Below are 24,147 nucleotides of genomic sequence, written 5' to 3'. Positions count from 1 at the left end.
GCCCAGAATGCTTATCTGACTCTCAGACCAGGTTTAAAAAAGCCAAAGACAATGTTTATTTGTGATTCACTGTAGCAGGACAGGAGGATTAGGAATTCAGAATCCCTCATATAAGAAATTCTAACTAAACCTCCCCCCTTTATAAGACCCTTGGAAAGGGGTGCCTTCATTTCTTCCAGCTGCCTAGTTTACTATCCTTGCTAACTAGAAATTCCTGACTATCTAACTACCTGACCTAATAATCGTCCCAGATGACATTTGGTTAGATATTTATAGTTTATCAGGGTAGTTAAGTTGAACCCTTTATGAGAGAGTTCAAATCCTTATTGGGTTGGGCCCAAGATGGCTTCAGGCCTTTTCCCAGTCAGTTTACAAGCTTGCCAGCAGAAATCTTTACAGCACTTGGGAACTCTCTCTCAGGACACCGGAACACGAGTAGATGATAAAGTAGATGACAACGTAGATAGGATTTCTCCACCAGGACACCAGGACACCAGGACACCAGGACAGGTAGCTTTAGCTCCACAAGGGAAAAAAAGGAATCTAAAACCCCCACTAGGCTCACACAGAAGCAAGCAGCAGGAAGTTGTAGCTTTCAAGCTCTCCCAGAAACAGGAAATCAAAGCCCAGAGTTCTCTCTGTGCCCACTTTTTATAAAGTTCCCAGATTCCAGATTTGAGCCTATATCGTTCCATGGCATGCAGCAAGGTCCCTCTTGGAAAACTTTACTCTCTGCTATCTGTTTGCAAACCACTTCATTCCTCTGCTCATTATAGTATATACATTGCGGGACTTGTATTTAGTGTGAAAGGGTTCAAGCCTTGGTTTTTAAGTTTGGAGCCCTTCTTTCCCCACTTGGTAAGAACAAGCAGGCGTTCTTGCACCTTGAAATGACATCTCTTAGACTGATGATTCAAGTTCAGTGTGCCTTCTTTTTGAGGAGAGCAGAGTGGCAGCCACTGACCCCAACTTGCTGCTTCCCCTCCTGGCAAGAATCAAAATCATCTGTAGATAAGAGGAGATGAAGTGCTAGAGAGATGGCCACACTGAGACAGTGAGAGTTGGTGCAGCTGACTCCAGGGGTCCCTTCCAACTCTAGATTTTTCATCATATAGGAGAAAGATTCCCTTCTCTAAACTTTTCCTTCCTGAGAAAGGTATCTGGGTTTATTTCTACAGCTGTTCTTCCTGTTGTTGACTGGGAAAAAACACAGAACTATTAAATAGTCAAAATCACTCTTTAATCAAGGGCAAAAGGGGTTCAGTGCTAGTAGGGCTAGTCACAGAGCTGAACTCTGGCTGCTCTGGTCACTGACCCCTGGGAGTGCCACCACCCTAGATGAGACTCCAAGGTACAAAAGAATTTGGGGATCCTATATACCATTTGGGGAGTCCAGGGGCAGGGAAAGATGACTGACATCACTATAGCTACAAGGAAAATGGGAGTGTTCAAACTACATTGTCAGGATACAATCAAGCTTGGGAAAGGAATCATAGCTAGAAGATAGGGTATAAGAGAAGGGGCTACTTACAATGGATGATACTAAAGGATGGTTCCTGCCCACGTGTGGGTCTTCTTGGGAAAGGGTCTGATACCATAGGGGAGACAACCTAAAACAAGGAGGGTCCTTAGCATAGGCCTAGTCCCACTAACTAGGATTGTCATTCCCCTAAGGGTCCCCCCACTCAGTCTAAAACTGCTAGCCTGGGATTCCCTTCAGTGTAGATTCCCATGGGAAAAGGGAACAAGGCCAAGCTTTGGGGTCTCCAACCTATAAGTTAGTCCTGAAACTTGGGGTTCATCATATTCCACCATGACACAAGTTTGGGGGTCCTAGATTCCATGTTGGCAACACCCCCCTTTTGGTCAAGACTGGACATTGCTGACCAAACAGACAAATGGGAAATGCAACATGGGGTTAGACTCTCATCACTAATGGCGGGAAAGCTTTGGGGTACAGGTACAGGCAATTGGCATTTGGGGGCATTGCCCAATGCCCTTGATACATTGACATTTGAGCCAGAAAGGCAGGCAGTCTGCCTTTGGCAAAAACTAACAATGAAAACACTACCCCATTTCCCCAAAGTTTTTAAGGTTTTCAAATCTGGTGGGTCCTGATATAATGCCTTCAGCCTCTTCTCCAGCAGACTTCTGTCCTCCTGGAGACTCATCCTTTTGAACCAGACAGCTTCCTTGCAGCTATAAGAGAAATCCATCAACACATTCTTTAACAGGACTTGATCAACTCCCTATATACTTACTCACTACAAAGATTATCCACACTGCTAATCTTAAATCTGCAATCTCATTTTATTAATTCTAGTAATGTCTCTTCCAATTATAAATTATGTAAACTACATGCTTAATCAGAAATATTACCTACTCTACCAAAATAATCATATAAAAAGCAACCCTACAACTATAGAAATATAAAGACAAAAATAAATCCACATCCCAGAGGGTTATTCAGGACTTGTAAATCTGAAAATGGCCTTTCCTCCTGTTTGTGGCTAAAAATTAAAACTAAGGAAAATTCTAACTATATATTCTATTACAATAGTCCCTGAATCATAATTAAAAAAAAAACTGCATGACAATTTCAGCTTCAAAACTAAAGTCAAATTTAAGTTTCAATATTGAAATTAACTCCAAAAAATTCAAGATTAAAAATACTTCTCATTTTCCTAAATTTTAAAATATCTCACACACCTCACACCACACACCACTCCTTTGGGGAGATTGAGATGCTAGGAATTTTGAAGCTGTTTCCATTCACCTTTAACTACTTAACAACCATAACCCTGCGTGCTTAAACAACTTTAGACTTTTTCGTTCGATTAACTATTACCTAGTATGAAAAAAAATAATGTTGCAACTGAATCAGCTAATGCAAAGTCTGTAGATAAAAATTTTTGTTAAAATAATTCTCCTGATTTGACTGAGTTCTAGTCTAACTAGTCTAGTCAAGTCTAACTAAATTAGTTTTGGATACACGTTTCATTTTCCTGAGTATTTATTCATTGGCAATGAGGGCTCATTTACCATTTAATTTAGGCCTAGTCTATAGGTGATTTCGTTAGTATTCCTAAGCACAAAAGGTTTTCTCTAATCTCATTTTTTCCTGCCTTGAAGCTCCAAAATGTATAAACTTTTCTGGTAGTAGGGAGCAACTCAGTGTTCTATCAGAACCTTGTTTGTTAAAAATGATGCTTAGAATCTATTATTTGTGTGCAAGGCCTCCCTCCCCCCCTTTGGGCACTGATATTTTGCCAGGTTTTCCTTATGACCTAAACTCTTCCTTTTAAGAAAAGGGACCTCTTTGAATTTGCTTACTTATTCATAATGGCTAAAAATTTCTAGCTGCCTTCACAATTTCCATATTCTATGCCTTGCCTTCCTGAGGTTTCCTTCATCATTATAGAAAATTTGCTATTAACAGGAGAAAAGTGGGAAGTAACTTAAAATGAGGGAGCAAAGCTCCTGTAATTTGGAATATTAATGCCATGTGTGAATTGGCCATGATCAGCAGTCACCTGTAGAACTTGACATTAACTTAGCCTTCCATTCACCCTGGTGACTGTATCAATAACCAGTTTCCTCCATAGCATTTCTTTCCCCAATTATCTTCCCATGCAATTCACTCTTAGATGGTAATTCTCTCTAACCATGCTCAGGATTTAAAATTACCTTCTGTTATTAACAATCATTTTTAGGCTCCTTCATTCTTTAACTTTTTCTGGGTCTTTTGTTCCGGGCTCCCCAGAGTCCAGGGTTTAAACCCTGAAAAAAGTTGTGGCTCCAGACTCTGAGTAAAGAATTAAATACTGGAATTATCCCTTTCCTTATTAAAGACTTGGTTTTTCTTACTATTTAATAGTTCTATGTTATTTCCAGGTTAACATCTGATACTACTTTGAGACAACCTAGCACTCTGGAATCTCTGCTGCAAATTCTCAAATGAACAGATGGTACCTTTCAAACCTCTTAACCAGGTAAAATGCTCCTATTTCAACGTTTCCTACTTCAACTAAATTTGGGGAATAACTCTGCTCTTTCTAGGGTCTCTACTTTAGGGGACTTTGCTCAGGTTAAATGTAATTCTCAGGGGAAGTAAAATGGCCAGTTTAAGGTCTGCTACAGAAATATTTCTAAAGTCAATGAAAACGACGAGAAACAATATTTATCAGGATTCAGTATCTTGGGGCTCCTTCGGATTTCTCATAGAGATGTCTTCTTCAGGAATCCTTCAGATTCTAGGCTGCAGGAAAATCTGGTCCAGGATTTTGGCTCCTAAGAACCTTCAACCACTTCACCCACACTCCAGAACTGAGGTAGTAAAATATAGGGCATTCCTAGAAATTTCTTAAGGAGTTTCCCAGATGACAAATTCTTTTCTCTATTAGCGGTCATGTCAATGATTATCAGAAATAATGCTCGCAAAACCATTAGTTCTCTTCACTTTGTTATGAGTATTCACTGGTCTTTTAAAACAAAAATCTTATCTATTATAATGGTTGCTCTCTGGAAATTTACCTTAAAAATTCCAAAAATCAGGTTATAGTCCACGATCCTTTTACTTTTCGAAAACTAAAACCTGTAACATTTTTCCTCCAAACACAAAACTTGGGGTTACTAACGAAAAAGTTTAAAAATTACCTTTAACTCTGAATACCTCTACAATGCCTTTCTCTTTTTACTATTTTTTTTTTATCTAATTTACTTTTGGCTCCAAATTTGCCTTTCTCTTAGCCTTGCCTCAAACCACTTTGGTCTAAGGCTGAAGCCACTCCTAGAGAGGAAATTTGTTGGTCAGTTTAAAAATGTTCAGGGTTTCCTTGCCCTTTAAAGCGATGCCTTTCCCCCAATATTTCTTGTCATTTACAACAATTCAATGACCAGTCAGGCCTGTAGTTGACCATCCTAAAATGAAATGTCTTTACTCCAGAACTCACACACATGTGTTTCAGAAAAGCCTTGCTGTTTAAAAACACTTAACAGCTTGGGAAAAAAGTGAAATTATAGCCCTCAAATAACCAAGTTAATACCTAGAATAAAATGCAACTTATTGCCAATATTAACTGCACTTGGTACCATATATTTCACACATCAACCTTACCAAAACTTTTGGGAAGAAAAATTGGACCTTAAAGTTAAGCATTTCTGGACCTCCTTTTGCCTCCAGCTGGATATTCCCATCTCCAGATCTCCAGCTCCAGTCTCGCCTCTTCAACTTTGGGGAGGAATTCATTGTTAACACAACTTTCAGACAGGATTTAAATCACAAGCATTTGAAATTATTGGCGAAGTCTCCGCCTAAGAAATCCATTAGACATACAATATAAGCAAAAGCCCACAGAAAATGGAGAAGAAATCCAGAACTTCAGTTCTTCAGCTTCTAGGAGAAGCTCTTTCAAACTTTATAACCATTGAAACCTTAAGCTAAGGCATTTCAATTCATGAAGAAACTTTCTCTATTTTAATCCAATTTAAAGCAGTTACTCAGACCCTCAATTGAACAGTCAGGCTCTCACACTCCAGCTCAAGCTTCCCATTCAAAGCTTTCAGCCAACCATTCACCCTCTGAACTGCTCTCCTTGCACAGACCCTGCTGCACTCACACAGGCACCAACACACACACCCAAATCTAGTTAAGCCAGGTGGAACTAGACTCCATGTAGTCCAATAGACTTTGGGGTCAGACTCTATCATCTTCTCATCTTCTCTAACCTTTCCCTGAATCAGGCCCAAACCTTACAAATGGTTTAGGTGGTTCCTCAGCTGCCCCCACCTCCAATTTTTGGGATCACAGACAAGCTGTTTCCATGTCCAGCAGCACCCGGGTAGCACTGGATGATGGGGCTCTCTGTGTACCCCACAGACAGCTGCTTAACAATCCCTTAATTAAAGAGTGAGTCCCTCCCAAATACATAAGACACGAGTCCTTCCTCTGAGAGCCACTTACCAGGCCCCTCTGCTAACCGGACTCCTGACTCAAATCCAAATGGGTTGTGGGGGTACCTCGAGTCTTGGGGTCCTCGTTAGCAGGAGGGCTCAGGCAGCGGGGACTTCGGATCTCAGTGGGACCTCCAAAATGTTGACTGGGAAGAAACACAGAACTATTAAATAGTCAAAATCACTCTTTAATCAAGGGCAAAAAGGGGTTCAGTGCTAGTAGGTCTCAACATAGAGCTGAGCACCACACAGGACTGCACAGGGTTCGAGGACTGAACTCTGGCTGCTCTGGTCACTGACCGCTGGGAGTGCCAACATGCTAGATGGACTGTAGGGAACAAAAGGATTTGGGGAAACTATATACCATTTGGGGAATCCAGGGACAAGGAAAGATGACTGGCATCACTATAGCCACAAGGAAAATGGGAGAGTTCAAACTATACTGACAGGATACAATCAAGCTTGGGAAAGGAATTATAGCTAGAGAATAGGGTGTAAGGGAAGGGGCTACTTATAATGGATACTAAAGGTTGGTTCCAGCCCAGGTGTGGATCTTCTAGGTCAGCCTTTCTCAACCTCTCAATTTGTAGCAATGAGAATACATAATGCATATCAGGTATTTACATTCCAAATCGTAACTGTAGCAAAATTACAGTTTTGAAGTAGCCACCAAAATAACTTTTTGGTTTGGGGTTACTGCAACATGAGGAACTGTATCGCGGGGTCACGGCATTAGAAAGGTTGAGAACCACTGTTCTAGGTAAAGGGCCTGATATAGTGGGGGAGACAAACTAAAATAAAGAGGGTCTTTAACATATACTTAGTCTCACCCAACCAGGATTATCATTTCCCTGAGGGTCCCCCACTCAGTCTGAAACTGCTAACCTGGGATTCCCTTCAGGGTAGATTCCCATGGGGAAAAAGGGAACAAGGACAGGCTTTGGGGTCTCCAACCTATAAGATAGTCCTGAAACTTGGGGTTCATCAGATTCCACTAGGTCACAAGTTTGGGATTCTTAGATTCCATGTTGACACTGCCAATTCTTCCTCCATACATCATTTTTTGTTTTCTCAAGCTCATTTTCCCCCCTATAAAAACACTTCTAATTCCTCTATATCACTGCTGCCTTGCCCTTCTGTCTGAACCTTGAGCTGAACTCCGCATTAGAGGTTAACATTTTAAAATTCTTTTTTTCAGTCAACATATTCTTCCCTTGCTGACTCTATCCTTATGGCCTGAGCCTCCTCAACCTCCAGCATTCTCATTGTATCATTTCTACCTTGGCCTGTCTGGGCTTGGTCTTGATTCCATACATAGGTTTTGTCCCACATGGTGCTTTGGGAAATGTGGCTGCTCTTATATCGTCACACCCTCTTATGGATCTCAAATAAATCACCTCTTCCGGCACCATAAAATAAAATGTACCTCGTGACTTGGCATTTTTTGTCAATTTAAGTAGTAAAACATTTTCTCAGGTCTGCCCAGGGCATGATTTCCAGATGATAGCTCTGATCCATCTTCTCAGACAAGCTGTCAAATTCATACTTCATCAAGCCAATCTGCCAGGACCCAGGATGACTTATAGCTTTTCTAGGTAATGGATCTTGAGACCCATAAAGCTCAGGTAGGAGCTAATGTATTAGTCCTTCTCATCACATTGCATTTATGTGAGAGGGTAATAAAGAGGCACTGCTATTTCCATGGCAACAACTTCTCAGCTACACTTCACTTGAGAAGGACAGAGAGGCAACAGAGCTGCTGATGGCATCCCTAAAAATACTAGTGATGTGTTAAATCAAGCGAACACCCTGGAGAGTCCTAGGGTAAAAAGGGGAACTGGGCATTGTGGAACTGAAAAACATGATATAAAAACCTTATCATTAAACTTGTGTAATAGAGGGGTAGAAAGAGGAGAGATTTAGGATAAAGGTGATAAAGGGAATGGAGTCTTCCCTCTCTAAGGCAGAGACAGAGTGAGGAGGTGATGTTGATAAGCTAAGGGAGATAGAGGAGAATGGTTTGTCTTTTCCCCCCTCAGCCCTCTCTGACAAACCCCCCCACGGTGGCTGCTTTTTTGAAGGATCTTGTTGAAGAGTTTCCCTTTAGTAATAGTTCAGGCAGTTCCTGGGTCTTCTTAACTGAGTTTATTTTTTGAGGGAAACAGAAAGGGAACAGGGCAGATGGAGAGTAAGGAATTTGAGGTTCAAGAAGGAAGGAGGGAGAAGGGGGTGCCTATCTAAGTAATTCCTTTCCCCCCCAAAGTCAGGCAGATCAGGGTTTGGTTCACCTGACCCCCCTTTGGAGTCAGGGTAAACAGAAAGTGTCCCCAAGTTCAAATTCAAGGAGGTTGATGGAAATCTTTCTTAATAGACAGCTTCTGTCTCGAAGTCCCGCTCAATTGGCTTGTCTTCTTGTGAGGATTTGGGGTCAGGAATCACAGGGAAAGAGATCCCTGGATCAGGGAATTAGCCATAGCCAACCTCTCTGGTGTGTCAGTTTCCAACAACTGGATCAGCTCACTCCTCCCTCTCTCTCTCCAAAGTTCTGTGTTCCTTTTTGTCCATCCCCCACTGCTGTAGACCTTCTGCAGCTCTTCCAAGTCCATTTTTCTTCCATGATTTCTAACCTTCTCTTAGCACTTGGGACACTATTGGAAGAGGGCTTGGTTGATGGTTTCAATATATTCATTCTAAGAATCCTCTGAAATAAGTTTTTGAAATCATCAGAAAATGGTGCCTAGACTATAATGGGCCATTCTAGGCAGAAGCCCTTGGGATTTCTCTAAGTCTCTTCATAAATGAGTATCCCAAGCCCCAGGGCTATGAGACAGCAGGGAAGAGGGACAATGATAAAATGGGATTATTGTCACCTGTGTATGGCTGCTGGGTCTTTACCTGGGTCATGGTTGCCCCAAATGCTATTCTAGACATGGTTACAACCTCTGCCTTCACAGCTGAGATTCTTTCTGGGAGACAGTTGGCTGATCACCCAAGATTCGGTGTGCACCAGAGGTAGGACTTGAACCAAGGTCTTCCTGAGTCTGAGAAAGGACCTTTGAGTATACCAATGCTATAAAAATTACTTAATATTAATACTATATTTTACTGTTTCTCCTTAAAGACCCAAATAATAAACAGACAATGGAAGGAGTTTGGAGGGCTTTATGACTTTTTAAAATACTGTGTTAGTTAATAGTAATTATAGTATTATGTAATTGAATTCTGAAAAATGATTTTACATATATAATAAATAATTCCTTAATAGTTAATATTAATTCTGTACTTTTCTGAGTCTAATAAGGGTTCTGCCTACTACATTTTATTGCTTATCCTAAATGAATTAAAGAATAATCTGATATTAGGAGTTTGGAGGGCTTTTTGGCTATTTAATACTATAATGGTAATTATGATTTTTAAAAAATCACTTACCAGATTCTGTCTTAGTATTTGTTCTAAGATAGACAAGTGGCAAGAGCTAGACAATTGGGGTTAAGTGACTTGCCCAGGGTCATACAATTAGAAAGTATCTGAACTATAAAGCTGTGCTCATCAGAACTATCTGGTACTGGCTAAGAAATAGAAGGGGGGAATCAATGGAATAGACTAGGGGGAAATGACCTCAGCAATCTAGTGTTTGATAAGCCCAAAGATCTCAACTTTTAGGATAAGAATTCACTATTTGGTAAAAATTGCTAGGAAAATTAGAAAGCAGGATGGCAACATTTAGATTTAGATCAATATCTCATACCCTATACCAACATAAATTCAAAATGGGTGTATGACTTAAGCATAAAGAGTAACAAGATAAGTAATTTAGGTGAACACTAAATAAAAAATCTATGGTGAAGGGAAGAATTTAAGACTAAGCAAGAGAGAGAATATTATGAGATATAAAAAGAATAATTTTGATTATATTTAATTAAAAATTTGTACAAACAAAACCAATGTGACCAAAATTAGAGGGGAAACAACCAAATGGGAAAAAAAAATTTATAACATTTCTCTGACATTGGTTTAATTTCTCAAATGTACAAAGAACTAAGTCAAATTTATAAGAAATCAAATCACTCCTCAATTGGCAAATGGTCAAGGGATATGAGTAGGCAGTTTTCAGATGAAGAAATCAAAACTATCAATTATCATATGAAAAATGTTCTAAATCCCTCCTGATTAGAGAAATGCAAATCAAAACAATTCTGAGGTATCCCCTTTTACCTAGCAGAGTGGCCAATATGACAGTAAAGGAAAATAATAGATGTCGGAGGGTATGTTGCAAAATTGGGACACTAATGCATTGTTGGTGGAGTTGTGAATTGATCCAAATACTCTGGAAGGCAATTTGGAATTCTGTCCTAAGGACTTTAAAAGACTGCCTGCCCTTTGATCCAGCCATACCACTCCTAGGTTTGTATCCGAAAGAGATAAAGAAAAAGGGAAAAGATCTATTTGTACAAACATATTTATAGTTGTGCTTTTTGTGGTGGCAAAAAATTGGAAAAAGATGGGATGTACTTCTATTAGGGAATGGCTGAACAAATTGTGGCATATGATGGTGATGGAATATTATTGTGCTATGATGAATTGATGGATTTCTGTAAGCACTGGAAAGACCTACATGAACTGATGTGGAGTGAAACAAGCAGAACCAAGAGATGATTGATTATACATAGTAACTGAAACATTGTGGGATGATCAATTATAATTGGCTTTGCTACTAAAAGCAATGCAATAATCTAGGACAATTCTGAGGGACTTATGAGAAAGAAAGCTATCCACATGTAGAGAAAGAACTGTGGGAGTAGAAACACAGAAGAAAAACATATGATTTATCATTTGTTTATATGGGTATATGATTTGGGGTTTTCAATTTAAAAGATTATTCTATTATAAAAATGCATGATAAGGAAATAGGTTTTGAGTGATAATATATGTATAACCCAGTTGAATTGCTTATCAACTCTGGGTCAGGGATGGAAAAGGAAAGGGAGGCAATATGAATCATGTAATCATGGAAAAATGTTTTTAAATTAATTCAAAATTTAAAAAAGCATCTGAAGCCAGATTTGAACCCCAATTGTCTTGATTTCAGGCCTGGCACTCTATATGTTATGCTACCTAGCTGTCCCATAAATATGATGTTTTGAGTCATATTATCCAGCTTGAAAACACAAAGCATGGAATGTAAGTGTAAAGGCTTGTGATAAAGCACTGAATAACTAGGAGTTGAGTTTTCACTTTATCTATCCCACAACCATAGTTGTCTTCATCTGACCTTCTATTCTCCCACTTTGTCCATCCCTTCTCTAGTCTCTACAACTTTCAGAGTTACTCAGGGTGCTTTGGCCCTGGAACAAAGCAGACTAAACTGGGGGTAAAAAAACTGCTTCAGGAAAAAAAGAGCTAAATGCAATAACTAGCTAGTATGCAGTACTGGTTTTCTAAAGTCAAAGGATCTGGGTGCAAATCCTACCTCTTATTTTTCCTACTCATGTGACTTTGGGCATGTTACTTACTCTCCCTGGACCTCAGTTTTATCATCTGCAAAAAAAGGAGGGGAAAGTTGAATGAGCTGTTCTCTGAGATATTTTCTACCCTAGATCTCTGACTCTTTAATACCAGAATCTCTGTCCACAAAAGTAAATATGAGTCTAATACTAACAATAGACTTAAGAATGGATTTGTGCCCTTTTTTGAAGGTTCAAGAGACTTCTGATATTATCATGAATTATCATTTATGGAGTTTCCCCCCTTAAATGTACCTTACAATAGGTTAATTGTTTATCATAACTTAATAGTAAGTTAGTAGCTTACTCAGGGAACTATTCAACTGATGGAGAGTAAAGAATTATATTTCAACTCAGTGGACCTGGAATCAAATCCTGCCCCTTCCATTTACTTTCTGTGTGACCTTTGGCAAGTTATTCAACCATCTGGACCTCAGTATTTTATTTATAAAATAAAGGGGATGGATTAAATGACTTGTAAGATCCATTTCAACTCAAAATCCATCGTCCTGTATGCAAAATGGTGACAGGCAGTGTTGAAGTTGAACATCATTGGAATATATCATAAAGTTTCCATTAACAACTGTGCCAATGAATTTTGGAGAACAGGTTTTTGTTAAAAAAAAGTTGAACCTTTACTTAACTTCCATACTTTTTTGTTTGAAAACTGGACAAATATGACTCAAACAATCATATTTACTGATATATTGTTAAAAACCCTCCAAAATATTTTGTATTACATGATTATTATTAGGTTCATTTAGAGAAGCAGTAAAGTATTGTGGGTTGGGGGCCTTTCTTAGACTAAGGGAGACCTTGGTTCAGGTCTTGCCTCTAACTTGTCCTCAAACAAGTCCCTACTAAAGAGTATCTCAGCTGTCCAGGCAGAGGTTGTAACAATGTCTAGAGTAGCAGTGTGGGTATCAAGGACCTGGATAAATGCCCACATGGGATAGTTTGGTAGTTTACAGATGAAGATGCTGGTAAGGATGGCTCATATATTGAAGGACAGAATCAGAATATAAAAATAACTCGATAGACTAAAACATTCAGATAAAAATAAGAAAACATTTCCCAGCTGTGTGACCCTGGGCAAGTCACTTGACCCCCATTGCCTAGCCCTTACCACTCTTCTGCCTTGGAGCCAATACACAGTATTGACTCCAAGATGGAAGGTAAGGGTTTAAAAAAAATAAAATAAAATAAGAAAACATTGTATAGTGATAATTATAATCTTGCACTTGAGTTAGAAAAAATCAAACACTTTAGAGTAAGATGAGAAAAACCTTGGCTAAAGAGCAACATCTCTGAAAAAGAACCAGGACTTTAATCTTTAATTTTGATGCTTTGTATAGTAACAAAGAGAAAAATGGTGAGATCTTAGAGGCACGTACTGATGCATTAAAAGACACAGCACTCAAGATGCTGGAGATAATAGCCCCTTTGTACTGTGCCCTCATTCTCCTCCATCTGAAGTATTTCACTGGATTATGGGCATTGTCCTTAGGGAGATTGCTGAGCCAGTGTGTCCAGAGTCACCCTGGATAGTGAAGGACCTTCAGCTCATGCCTTATAAATATCATTTGAAAGAAATTGGGAACATTGATCCTGAAGGAGACCTCGTGGTGACTACATGCAACTTAAAGTATTTGAATGGATGTCCATCATGTGGAGGAAGGATTAGATTTATGCTAGTTGGCCGGGGAGCACCAAGGAGATAGAAGAGATAAAGACACTGTGCTAGGCAGTCCAGGAAGCTATCCTAAGTCCAGGGATTAGGAAAATACAAATAAGTGACCCGGCTAAAGTGTAAAAGAAATCTATACATATATGAAAATATATAAATGTTACATATAAATATACATAAAACATGTGACTGTTTATAATCTGTGTGTGTGTTTTATCAAGCTGGTAAGCACATAATTGTTGCCAAGTATAAGACATGATAGGAAATAGGGCATAATAAGTCATGGTCAGTGGGCAGATTCCCTCTGAGTCTCTCCCCATCTTCAAAGGGAGGCCAGATCTCAGATCAAGCTGTGCAAAATGAAGGTCTTGCCTGGTCAGAGGAGCCATGACCCTTCTCTCTGTGATTGAATTTATCCACAAATGTTAGATGCTGTGTCAGCCTGGAAATAGTTGTGACTTTTGCAACCTTGTTTTTTTCTGAAGCTTTCCACCACAAGACCCATTCTGTTTTGTAATTGTGTTTACTTGCTCCCACCTAGTTAAATTCTTATTAATGCCCACTTCATATCTCAGCAGTGATTGTAGCAGAGCCTGGCCAAAGGCCACAAGAGAAGCCAATTTAGGCTGGGAAAAAAGAAGGATAATTTTCCTAATAAATATCCAAAATGCATTAAACTGTCTTGGGAGATAGTGGGCTTCACTTCATTAGAGATCTTAATTGAAAGGCTTTATGGCTAACTTATTCAGGATAATATAGAGGGAACTCTTTTTTCAGGTAATGGCTTGGATTAGATTGCCACGAAAGTCCTTTTCCTATAGAAGTTGAGAAGCCCTTTTCTTTACCTTTTCTTATTTACCAAATTAGATTATTCTGGGTGGTGGTATTATTGTTAATAGTAGTGCCATAATAAGAAATTAAATAAGGTAAGCCTCATGGAAGAATGGCATGAACCTGTGAGTCAGGTAAATCGATAGTCTTTTTCAGCCTTGGTTCAACCTTTGTGGAAAACTCTCTTACCCCTCTAATGAATTTTTGCATTAATAAAATGTAAGAATTTGGTTCATGTGATCTACAAATTGCCTTTTGTTCTAAGTTTTGTTGGTAGTTCATAATCATTGACTGATTTTTGCTTTATTGAGTTAGTAGACAGAATATTAATTTTGGATATAGAGGATGTGTCTTACTTTAACCACTTCACCTCCATTAGACTCAGTTTCTTCTTCTATAGATGGATGAGGTTGAACTAAATATTCTCAAAGGTCCCTTCTAGCTCATAAATACAATGGCCCTCAATGATAACACAAAAACTATAAATTACAAGCCCATTTTTGGGTGAAACAATGTATTGAATTAAGAATTCAACTTAATATACTTGAGTAGCAATCAGAAACACATTAGTACAAAGAAAACTACTAGCTTATCAGCTGGAAATTTTAAAATTAATGTAGTAATAAAATAAAATAAATGCCCATTAATTTTTTTATAAACTTGAAACTTCAATTATTTTTGGAAAATGTATGCAATTAGTCAAATTCATTTGAAAGATTCTAGAATCATCACTTGTCTTGCATTAAAAAACCAAATGTACTAAAACCCTAAACCCATTTTTACTAAATTCTTTTTCCATTTATTTTAAAAACTCTGTATAATTTAGGGGTAAACTCATCCATATGTTTCTTATTTACTCATTACCTGAGTAACTCAAATGTTGTTATTCAAGTGAGATTTGAAAGTCAAGTAATTTTTTTTCCACTTTTGACTTTCCCAAGAAAAGGGATCTTTCCCCATGTGTCAATAAATGGAAACTTTAGTAGATTTGAATTTTGCTTGGAACATATTCTTAATAGAAAGAGCTGGCCCTAATCCTCTAATTCCTTTGTTTTTTGAATATGGATTTTTGGCTATGATAATCCAGTTTCTCCTGTCAGGTTTCTTGATACTCAGGTTTGCCTTTCAGATTAATGTTTTACATTTTTTCTCAGTCCTTATTGCTTCCTCAGGTTAACTCATGGCTATTTTTTAAAAATTCAATTTATTTTTTATTAATAAAAATCTATTTTTTCTCTCTCTCAGTTACTAATATTTAGCAAAACCAAAATAAAGTCATTGAAACAAATATTAATAGTTCAGCAAATTACATCATGTGTATTAAAATATGTGTGTTATTTTGCACTCTGGATCCATTACTTTTCTGTTAGAAGGTATAGACTATGTTACATTAGCAATATTCATCATCGTCATCTGAAATCTTGGTTAATTATTACATTGGCCAGAGTTCTTAGGTCTTTGAAAGCTATCAAACCAATGTTTTGTTATTAAATAAATTGTTCTTTGGGTTCTACTTATTTCATTCTGTTTCAGTTCATGTAAGTCTTCTCAGATTTCTCTGAAATCATCCTTTACATTATTACATAGAGTATATTTGATTATAATTACATGTCATCTATTGTCTAGTCATTGCCTAATAGGACAACACCTTTAGTTCCAATTCTTTGTTACCCCAAAAAGGTTGCTATAAATATATTTTACCATAGATCCCTTTCCTCTTTCATGGATTTCTTTGAGGTATGCACAGTTTGGGGCATGGCTGCAAGTTGTCCTTTAGAATGCCCATTCCCATTCATAGTTCTACCAAGTACACTGGCATGCCTATTTTCTTTGCCAAAGTGATACGTATGAGGTGAGATCTCAGAATAACTTCAATGGGCACTTTGTAATTAGCAGTGTTTTAGGACATTTTTCCTATGCCTATAGATAGCCTGAGTTTCTTCCTTAATAAAATGCCAGTGTATATATATATATATATCCATTGATTATCAATGAAGGAAATAATTTTAATCTAATAAATTTATATCAGTTCCTTATATATGTGGTAATGAGACATTTATTGAAGAAACTTAGTTAAAGAATATTTTTCCTGGTTACCTAAATTTGTTTTTCTTTTGTAAAAAAAATTTTTTTTAAGTATTTACAGGGACACATATGGATTTTAATGTAATAGAAATTTACAAAGTTATAGAACTGGATGGAGTAGAAAGTGGTAGACATATACATAAATATAACATGAGATAGAGGGAGAAAAGAACCAATGAAAGGCCCAGGCAAAATGTCAGTTAATACTGGTGGTCTATTTATCTCTCTAGGAAAAAAGTGGGTTAATACTGGTAGATTCTTTGTCTCTATTTCTATTGGGGGGGGCTACCTGTAATTTTGTACCCTCTTCCAATCAGCCCAGCAACTTTGTTGTCATCCTCAATCCTGTACTCTGGCTCATCTCAGATAGCTGATAAGCAAAGAATTAGTGTTTTAACTTCCATGGTATCTCTTATATCTGTCTTCTTCACTCAGACCCATTACCCTAGTTTAGGCTTTTGCTACATCTTCCTTTGACTATTGCAATAGCCTCCTAATTGGTCTTCTGTAGGTTTCCAGTCTCTTTCCTTTTTAGTTAATCCTCCATACAGTTGCCAAAGTGATTTTCCTATAGCAAAGTTCTGACCATAGTTCTCCTTTAATCCAAAAATTCCGGTAACTGAAATGTAAACTACCTTGTTTTACAATTTAAATTATTTTGAGAGTTTGGGGTAAGAATATAAATTTATTGACTACATCTCCATTTATTGGTTAGGTCAGCATCATAACCTATAGATCTAGATCTATAGATGTAGATCTATTGCTCTCTTGAAAGCTCACCAGGCTGGAAGCTGGGTCAGGTAGCTCAATAATGGTTTAGGAACTCTTACCTTGAATATCCTGAGACATTTCTAATTGGTAGATTGCTAATTAAGAGATTGCTATCAAACTGTCTTCCCCTCTTCATACTGACATCATAGGGAACACATAAACAGGAAAAGAATTCTTATTCCCTTCCTTTATTAACCAAATTCTGTTAAAAGGGAAAACATTCCTTGGATTTCCTAAGAACAAAGAAAATGCAAAAAGCAGTAGACTGAATGGAAGCTCTGATCCAGACCCCAAACTCAGAAATACACAGTAATTCTCCCTAATTTACAAAAACTGATTTAGAGTTTTTCTACTTTAGAGTCTTGCCTGATATGAGAAATAATCCAGATTATGAAACATAGATTCTCACACTGAGCTGGGATTAAAACAATTAAAAAAATAATGACCAGGTCTTTATGTATAACTTTAAGGTTTGCAAAGTACTGTAGATATATCTTCTCATTTAATTCTTTCTACAATCCTGTGAGGTAGTGCTATTATCAACCTAATTTTGTAGTTAAGAGAACCAAGGCTTATAAAGTTAAGTGAGTTGAATTGTATCATACAGTTATTAAATGTCTGAGATGGGATTTGAACCAAGGTCTTCCTTACTCCAAAACTGACATCTAGCTCTTCACAACTGGCCACAACCAATCTCCCCATGTACTATTTGGTATAGAAAAAATGACTTTCTTTTGTTTTTCACAGGACAGGTACTTCATTTCCTACTTCCACAGGCAAACTAGCAGTGAAGGTAAGTCTGAGTATAATTGTATGGCATGTCAATGATCTATCCTTTGGGTGGCCTTCAGATTACACCATGAATGTTTGGAGGAAAGTTGGAGACTAAACTGCTTTGTTCCACTGGGGTTGAATGGGTTAAAAAGACATTTCTCTGGCTTGATGAAGCATATAATATTCATTAATGTGTATACAGTGTGAAGCCTTGGTATGTGTGACCTATAGACCATAAACTTTTCCAGCAAAATATAAGCTTTTTAAAGATTAGGACTATGTTCCTTTCTGTCCTTGTACCCCTAGAACCTAGCATAATGCCTGGAGCATAGAAAGAGTTTAAGAAATACTTGTTCTATTGGAGTATTTGGTAGATTTTAACTTAATTGACACATTAATATTTAATGTTAGGGGTGTTCCAGCAAAGCAGTACTTAGCTTCTATCCGTTTTATTCCAAGCAAGATCACATTGGCTGTAGGATAAGAACATAGAATCATAGACTTTAGAGCTGGAAGGAACCAAAAAGGTCATTAAGCTCAACCCTTTTTCTTTATTAATGAGGAAACCAAGACTTAGTAAGTGGCAAATTTGGCATTTAAACTCAGAAATTCTAGTTCCAAATCCCATGTGCTTTTTCTTATACAAATGACAACAATAATAAAATAAATGTCTGAGTAGTTAAATAAATAACATTTATCTAATGCTTCCTATGGGGGAGACACTGAACCAACCACTTGAATTATAACCATTTTGCAGTTGAGTAAATTGAGTCAAAAAGAGGGTGAATAACTAAATTCCTGCAAGAGTGGGGATAAAAAACTTCTGTGGGTTTAAGGAGTAGAGTGGAAATAAGGATTAGTCCCTTCTCAAGGATATGTGAGAGAAGTTGATGGAAAATTCCAGTTCTGAGACTAGAAAAACTGGCTTCCCCATTCTTTGCCTCATGGGATAATGTTTTTTTCCCCTCTTTCTTTTAAGAATAATTTAAATTTTCCTTTGTTGTCTATATATATATAGTAAAGAAACTCATTTGTAGAGATTTCTTTGAAACAGGGTGGTAAAGAAAGTACTAACAAGATTATCTTTTTTAAAGATGAAAGATTAGAAGTGTTATGAAGAATAGGAAGAAGGACTGAAAATAATGAAAAGACAGCTGTTCTTGGGTCTAACTTTCCTAGGTAAGACTTGACCTATGATAGGAAAGAAAAAAGGAAAATTAGTGGCTATCTGTGGGGATCATAAATATTGCTTTCCTCAATTTATGCCTTCTTCCAAGTTAGCTTTGCTTATATGAATTATTAGGATAAGGGGTTAGTTTTGGAAAGTATATTTGTAGCTCTACTGCTTAGCACAGTGCCTGGCACCTAGCAGGAAATACATATGTAAGTATGGGAGAATGCCCTAACTGGACTGAGATAAAATATTAGAAGTGTATAGAAAAATAAGACCTAAATTTGCTAAAAGAAAATCAGTATGTTGGTGTGAAAGAGTCTGAGTTTGCACAGAAAAGAGTAACCTTGAATAGAATTATAGCAGCTATTTGGAGGACAAAAGATGATCAATGGAACAAAGAAACAAAAATAAAATATTAGAAGTGTTTATAGAAAAATAAGACCTAAATTTGCTAAAAGAAAATCAGTATGTTGGTGTGAAAGAGTCTGAGTTTGTACAGAAAAGAATAACCTTGAATAGAATTATAGCAGCTATTTGGAGGACAAAAGATGATCAATGGAACAAAGGAACAAAGGGACTATCTCATAGAATAAAATTGGTGGGATTTACTTGAAACATGAAATAACTGAGATTCTAATTACACATCATGGTCGATTCCATTTTTTTCCATTAAATTATATCTTAACAAAATAAGCATAGTAATGAAGTAAATGCCGATGGTTCTCATTAAATTGATATTTAACATAGAACAAAATTTGAAGAAAAATTTTTAGACCTAGAAGCAAATTAAGTATCTTCTACTTTTGTTATCACACTGGCTCTTGAGTGTCAAGAGAATGTTAGCCTGAATAAGGCTGAGATTAAACATCCCCAAAAGGAGTCATGTCTAGGAAGATCAATTAAGAATATGAAGGTAAAAAGGTTTAGGAAAGGGAATTAAATTAAAAATATCTGGTAGCTAGGACAAATTAGTAACTTAATTTAGGTTATTGGGACATATTGCCAAAGGTACAACATAGGAATTAGAAATCAGTGTTGGGAACCTAGTCTCAAGAGCCTGGCCTATAAAAGGTTAGAATCTCAGCAAGGAATCTGAGGATAACTCATGTCAGATGTCTTCTTCTTGGCTTGGGCATCTAAGGAACATTTTGGGAACTTCTCATTCTTCTGTCTTGTTTACCCAGTTCAGAATCCAAGAATGCCAATATTAGGCACTCCCTCTAGAGAAAGTTACCAGCTTCCTTTATAAGTACAAGCTCCAAGGTATTTTTGTTTGTTTGTTTTTATGTTGATTATTAAAAAATTATTAAAATATTTTTAGTTTCAAATTTCTCCCTCTCTTTTCCTTCCCTCCCTCTCTCATTAAGAAGGCAAATACTATATCAATTATACATGAGAAATCACACAAAATCTATTTCCATATTAGTCATGTGGCAAAGTGAAATACAAGAAAAATAGAGAAAGGGAAAAAATATGATTTAATTTGCATTCAGAGTTCATTAGTTATTTCTCTGGATGCGGATAGCTTGTTTATCCTGGGTCCTTTGGAATTATCCTCGAACATTGTCTAAATCAGAGTTGCTAAGTCTTTCAGAGTTGATCATTGTTAAAATATTACTGTTACTATGTACAATGATTTCTGGTTCTACTTACTTCACTTTGCATCAGTTTATGTCTTCCTAAGTTCATGCTCACAAATTCCAAAGCAAAATATGACTTTGTTTACAAATTAGTGGATTCAGAAAGGACCCATATCTGACCTCTTAAAGAAAATTTTGTAAACCTGAGGTCCAAGAATGTAAAAAAGGAATTTTTGATTATTTCAATAGATTTAGTTTCTTTTGTAATTGTATATAATTAATTATATACGCTTAAACACATTATTCTGAGGAGGGATCGATAGCCCACCCCAAAGTGGTTCACAACCCAGAAAAGGTCAAGACTCACCATACCATATTGTCAAGGGATTGATCCCTTCCCTGGCCAATTCTCTATAAGTCTTCGAGACTTACTGTATTACCTTGGATATAGTACCAGAAAAGAGGAAAGCCAGGATTTTCCTGTTCACTGAAGTTATATCTTCCCTATAATCTTTATCTCTGCCATGTTTTTCTTTTCTTCTAGCTCTCTGGGTGGCTCCAGGCATTGTGTCTTGATACTCTCTGATTTCTCCTTCTGTGCTTGTCCAGCAGCAGGAGATCAATGTTTATAGGCCATTCTTAATATCCTTCATTCCTCTGCCTCCTACAGCTTAGCTCCTGTGCTGATTTCTTCAGTTCTGTCACTCTCCAACAAATGAAGCCCATGGCTTTATTATCTAGGGGATTAACTCTAACAGATACTGATTTTACAACTCTGAACAGACCTCTGGTCAAGAGCGCTTTTATAGTTCCATTACATCAGCTTATCTCTGAACTACTCTATAGTCCTTTCATCCTTGCAGATTATTACATTCCTTCCCATCTTGTCCAGGTCCTCCTATTAATTCATCAGAGGGAGTTCACCCAATGTTCTGGGACTTTCTCACTCTCTCCAGACATCTCTAGAACACCAATGGAGCATGAAGGCTATCCAGTGGTAAGTCATCCTTCACCCTCTCAGTAATACTCATTTGGAAAGTTTTGGAGACTCTATTGTTCCATTTCTTACACCCACAACAGTACTGGCAAAATAGTGACAATTAATGAAATCACACAAGTAAAGTGTATAGCAAACTTTAAAGTGCTATATAAATGCTATCTATTATGTCATCGTCTGAATAACATTCGTTCTCCACTGATTTGGACAGAGAATCATTATCATATTTTTTCTAGACATAGAGTCATTATTATATTTTGCAGGACTAGGGGATGGGAGCTGTTATAAGGACTTCTAATAGGGAAGAACTTCTACCAATACATGTGGTCACTTTCTCTGCAATTTATTACTTTAGAGAATTGCCTAGAGCCCTGAAAAATTAAGCAACTTGCTACATAGCCAGTGTGTGGTAGAGGTTAGCTTGGAATCTGAATCTTTTCTGGCTCCTAAGTCAACCCTCTGTCTACTACAAAACATTAACTCTTTTTTTTTCAAGACATCACAAATAATGTTGCCATATGTATGGCAAAATCTTTAAAAAGGTATTTTATAGTCTTAAAAGTATTTATTCTTATAGCCAACAAACAGTAAGCATTGGGTTCTTGCCACCTTGTGTGATGGAAAATATTTCTGTTAATATAGAATATCACTTGCAAAAAACTTCCTGTTTTTTTCTAATATACTAGTTTAGGATGCCCTCCATATGTATTCAGATTATTCCCATATATATTTTTTTTTTCAATTTACAAGTACTTATCTTTTATCTTCACATCTTCTTTTCTCAAATGAAGAAACAAAACAAAACAAAAATTTGTTAAATATGCATATTCAAGCAAAACAAATTTCCACAATAACCATGTAAAAATGTATGTCTTATTCTGCATCTTGAAACCATTATGTCTTTATGTAGAGGTGGATAGAATGTTTCATTATTGGTTCTCTGGAATTGTGATTGGTCACTGCCGTGGTTAGAGTTCTTAATTATTTCAAAGTTGTTTGCCTTCACAATGTCATTTGGATAAACTATTCTCCTGGGGTTGATAATTATTGTTATTCTTTCATTCACTATTTTTTATAATAATAATGTTTGGTATTGTTTTTCCTACTCTTTGAGCATCTTTCTCTTCTTCATATACCTTGAGAGTTTATTTCCTCAATGCTTTTGAAATTGCATTTTTCTCTGGCATGGAACTCCTATTTGTATATTTGCCTAAGTCAGCTTCATTTTCCATTTTTTCCTTCTTCAATGACATTTCCCCTAATACTACAAACGTATCTGGGTCTTAATGTTAAAACACAGATGAATTAACACCACTTTCTGATTAAAAGCTGATTAAGCTAAACCACTTGAGCATTTAAGGCTGAAACTAGATGACAGAATGGATGAAAGATGGAAAAGATCTTCAAAGATGTTTATGATAAACTTTTCACCATCAAGCACAAGGAACTAATATTATTGTAATTTATGAATGTTAAAATTAAGATATTATACCAACTTGGGACACTGCTACGTAGGTCTCTTTTGCCTTGATCCAGAATATGAAACACTTGAGGTCAACCTATGAGTCAGTCAGATGTGCCAAGACTACAAAATGACAAGCAAGGTTCCTGACTTTGGTGCTTAGGTTGTTTTAAATTCAAGAGTAAATGAAATAAACAGATAAAAACTCCAACAAATTCACTTTCAAGGTCACAATTCTAAGCATATTTGAATTTACCAATGATGAGCAAATTAAGGAAGGATATGCATAGCAGTTGGTAAAAATTCCTTTGGTGCTCATTGGTTATACCCTTGGATTTATTAGTCACTTTAGCAATTTTTGTCTTTGTTTCTCCCTCTAATGGAAGAGACCTTAGATGACTGGACAGGCTCATAGTTCCATGTTTGTTTGTGGTGAAAGAGTCTATCTCCTCCTCTCTCCCATCCCTGGATGATAGCACTTCCACTTATGTGAGGACCTTCCATTGTGTGTTGGTGCTTGAGAAGGCATTTCTTTCTTCTCATGTCCTATATCTACTTCAAATGTAGCATGGATCCATTGTTTCAATTGCCCTGGGGCTACTCATATAACATGTCTTCCTAATGGAAAGGGTGAGAGAAACAGTGATTTCCTCTCTGGAAGAAGCAGATTTGCAGTCCTTGGTTTTTTAATTTTTAATTTTTTAATTTATTTTTTCCCATTTGAATAAGTTTATTTAGTCAATTTAGAACATTATTCCTTGGTTACAATAATCACATTATTTCCCTCCCTCCCTTCCATCCACTCTTCCACCCTCCAGCCAAAGCACAATTTCATTGGGTATTTCATGTGTCCTTGATTTGAACCTATTTCCATGTTGTTTACACTAGGATGTTAATTTAGAGTCTACATCCCCATGGATCCCTTTGATCCATGTATTCAAGCAGTTGTTTTTCTTCAGTGTTTTTACCCCCACAGTGTTTCCTCTGGATGTGGATAGTGGTTTTTCTCGTAGGTTCCTCCAAGTTTGCAAAAGTCAAAGTTAAGGCAGGCTTACTCGAACCAAGAAGGACCCTTTGCACCAAGCTGTCTTCTGAGCTGGACCAGAACTGGTTTCAGAATATAGAAGTCCTGAATCCGCAGGTCAGCTCAGGTAGGAATACTTGGCCTTTTGGAGCAGTGGAGTTGGAGACAGGAGGACAGAGGCTCAAATCTTATCTCCAACGTTAACTTGCTCTATGACCTCATAATGTCTATTTGCTTCAGTTTTCTCATCTGTAAATTGAGAATTCCCAATACCATCTACCTGACAGGGTTCTTGAAAGGATTAAA

The 24,147-nt window shown here is 37.1% G+C and overlaps 1 protein-coding gene and 1 long non-coding RNA gene across 7 annotated transcripts in view; one reads left to right on the top strand and one right to left on the bottom strand.

Moving 5' to 3' along the window:
* Positions 1–46: 46 nt before the first annotated feature.
* LOC103092390 (uncharacterized) lies at positions 47–7,618 on the bottom strand. Its single transcript, XR_468740.3, has 3 exons — positions 7,379–7,618; positions 1,532–2,199; positions 47–1,005 (listed from the first exon to the last, which is right to left on the bottom strand). It is a non-coding gene; the product is annotated as an uncharacterized LOC103092390 (long non-coding RNA).
* GASK1B (golgi associated kinase 1B) overlaps positions 3,891–24,147 on the top strand; it is a 68,262-nt gene continuing 48,005 nt past the window's right edge. For 2 of the 6 annotated variants that reach the window (XM_007496179.3, XM_056802812.1), the window contains exons 1-4: positions 7,668–7,776; positions 17,578–17,623; positions 18,699–18,783; positions 21,251–21,355. The gene's annotated coding sequence lies outside the window, so the exon portion shown is untranslated. Of the gene's footprint in view, positions 3,993–7,667; positions 7,777–17,577; positions 17,624–18,698; positions 18,784–21,250; positions 21,356–24,147 lie in introns of those variants that run through there. The other 4 variants (XM_056802813.1, XM_056802815.1, XM_056802814.1 and 1 more) reach the window with 4 other exon arrangements.

This window comes from Monodelphis domestica, chromosome 6 (assembly GCF_027887165.1).
Source record: "Monodelphis domestica isolate mMonDom1 chromosome 6, mMonDom1.pri, whole genome shotgun sequence".
NCBI classification, from domain to species: Eukaryota; Metazoa; Chordata; class Mammalia; order Didelphimorphia; family Didelphidae; genus Monodelphis; species Monodelphis domestica.
Note: the sequence above shows the minus strand (reverse complement) of the source record. Positions and strands in the feature narration are given on the sequence as shown.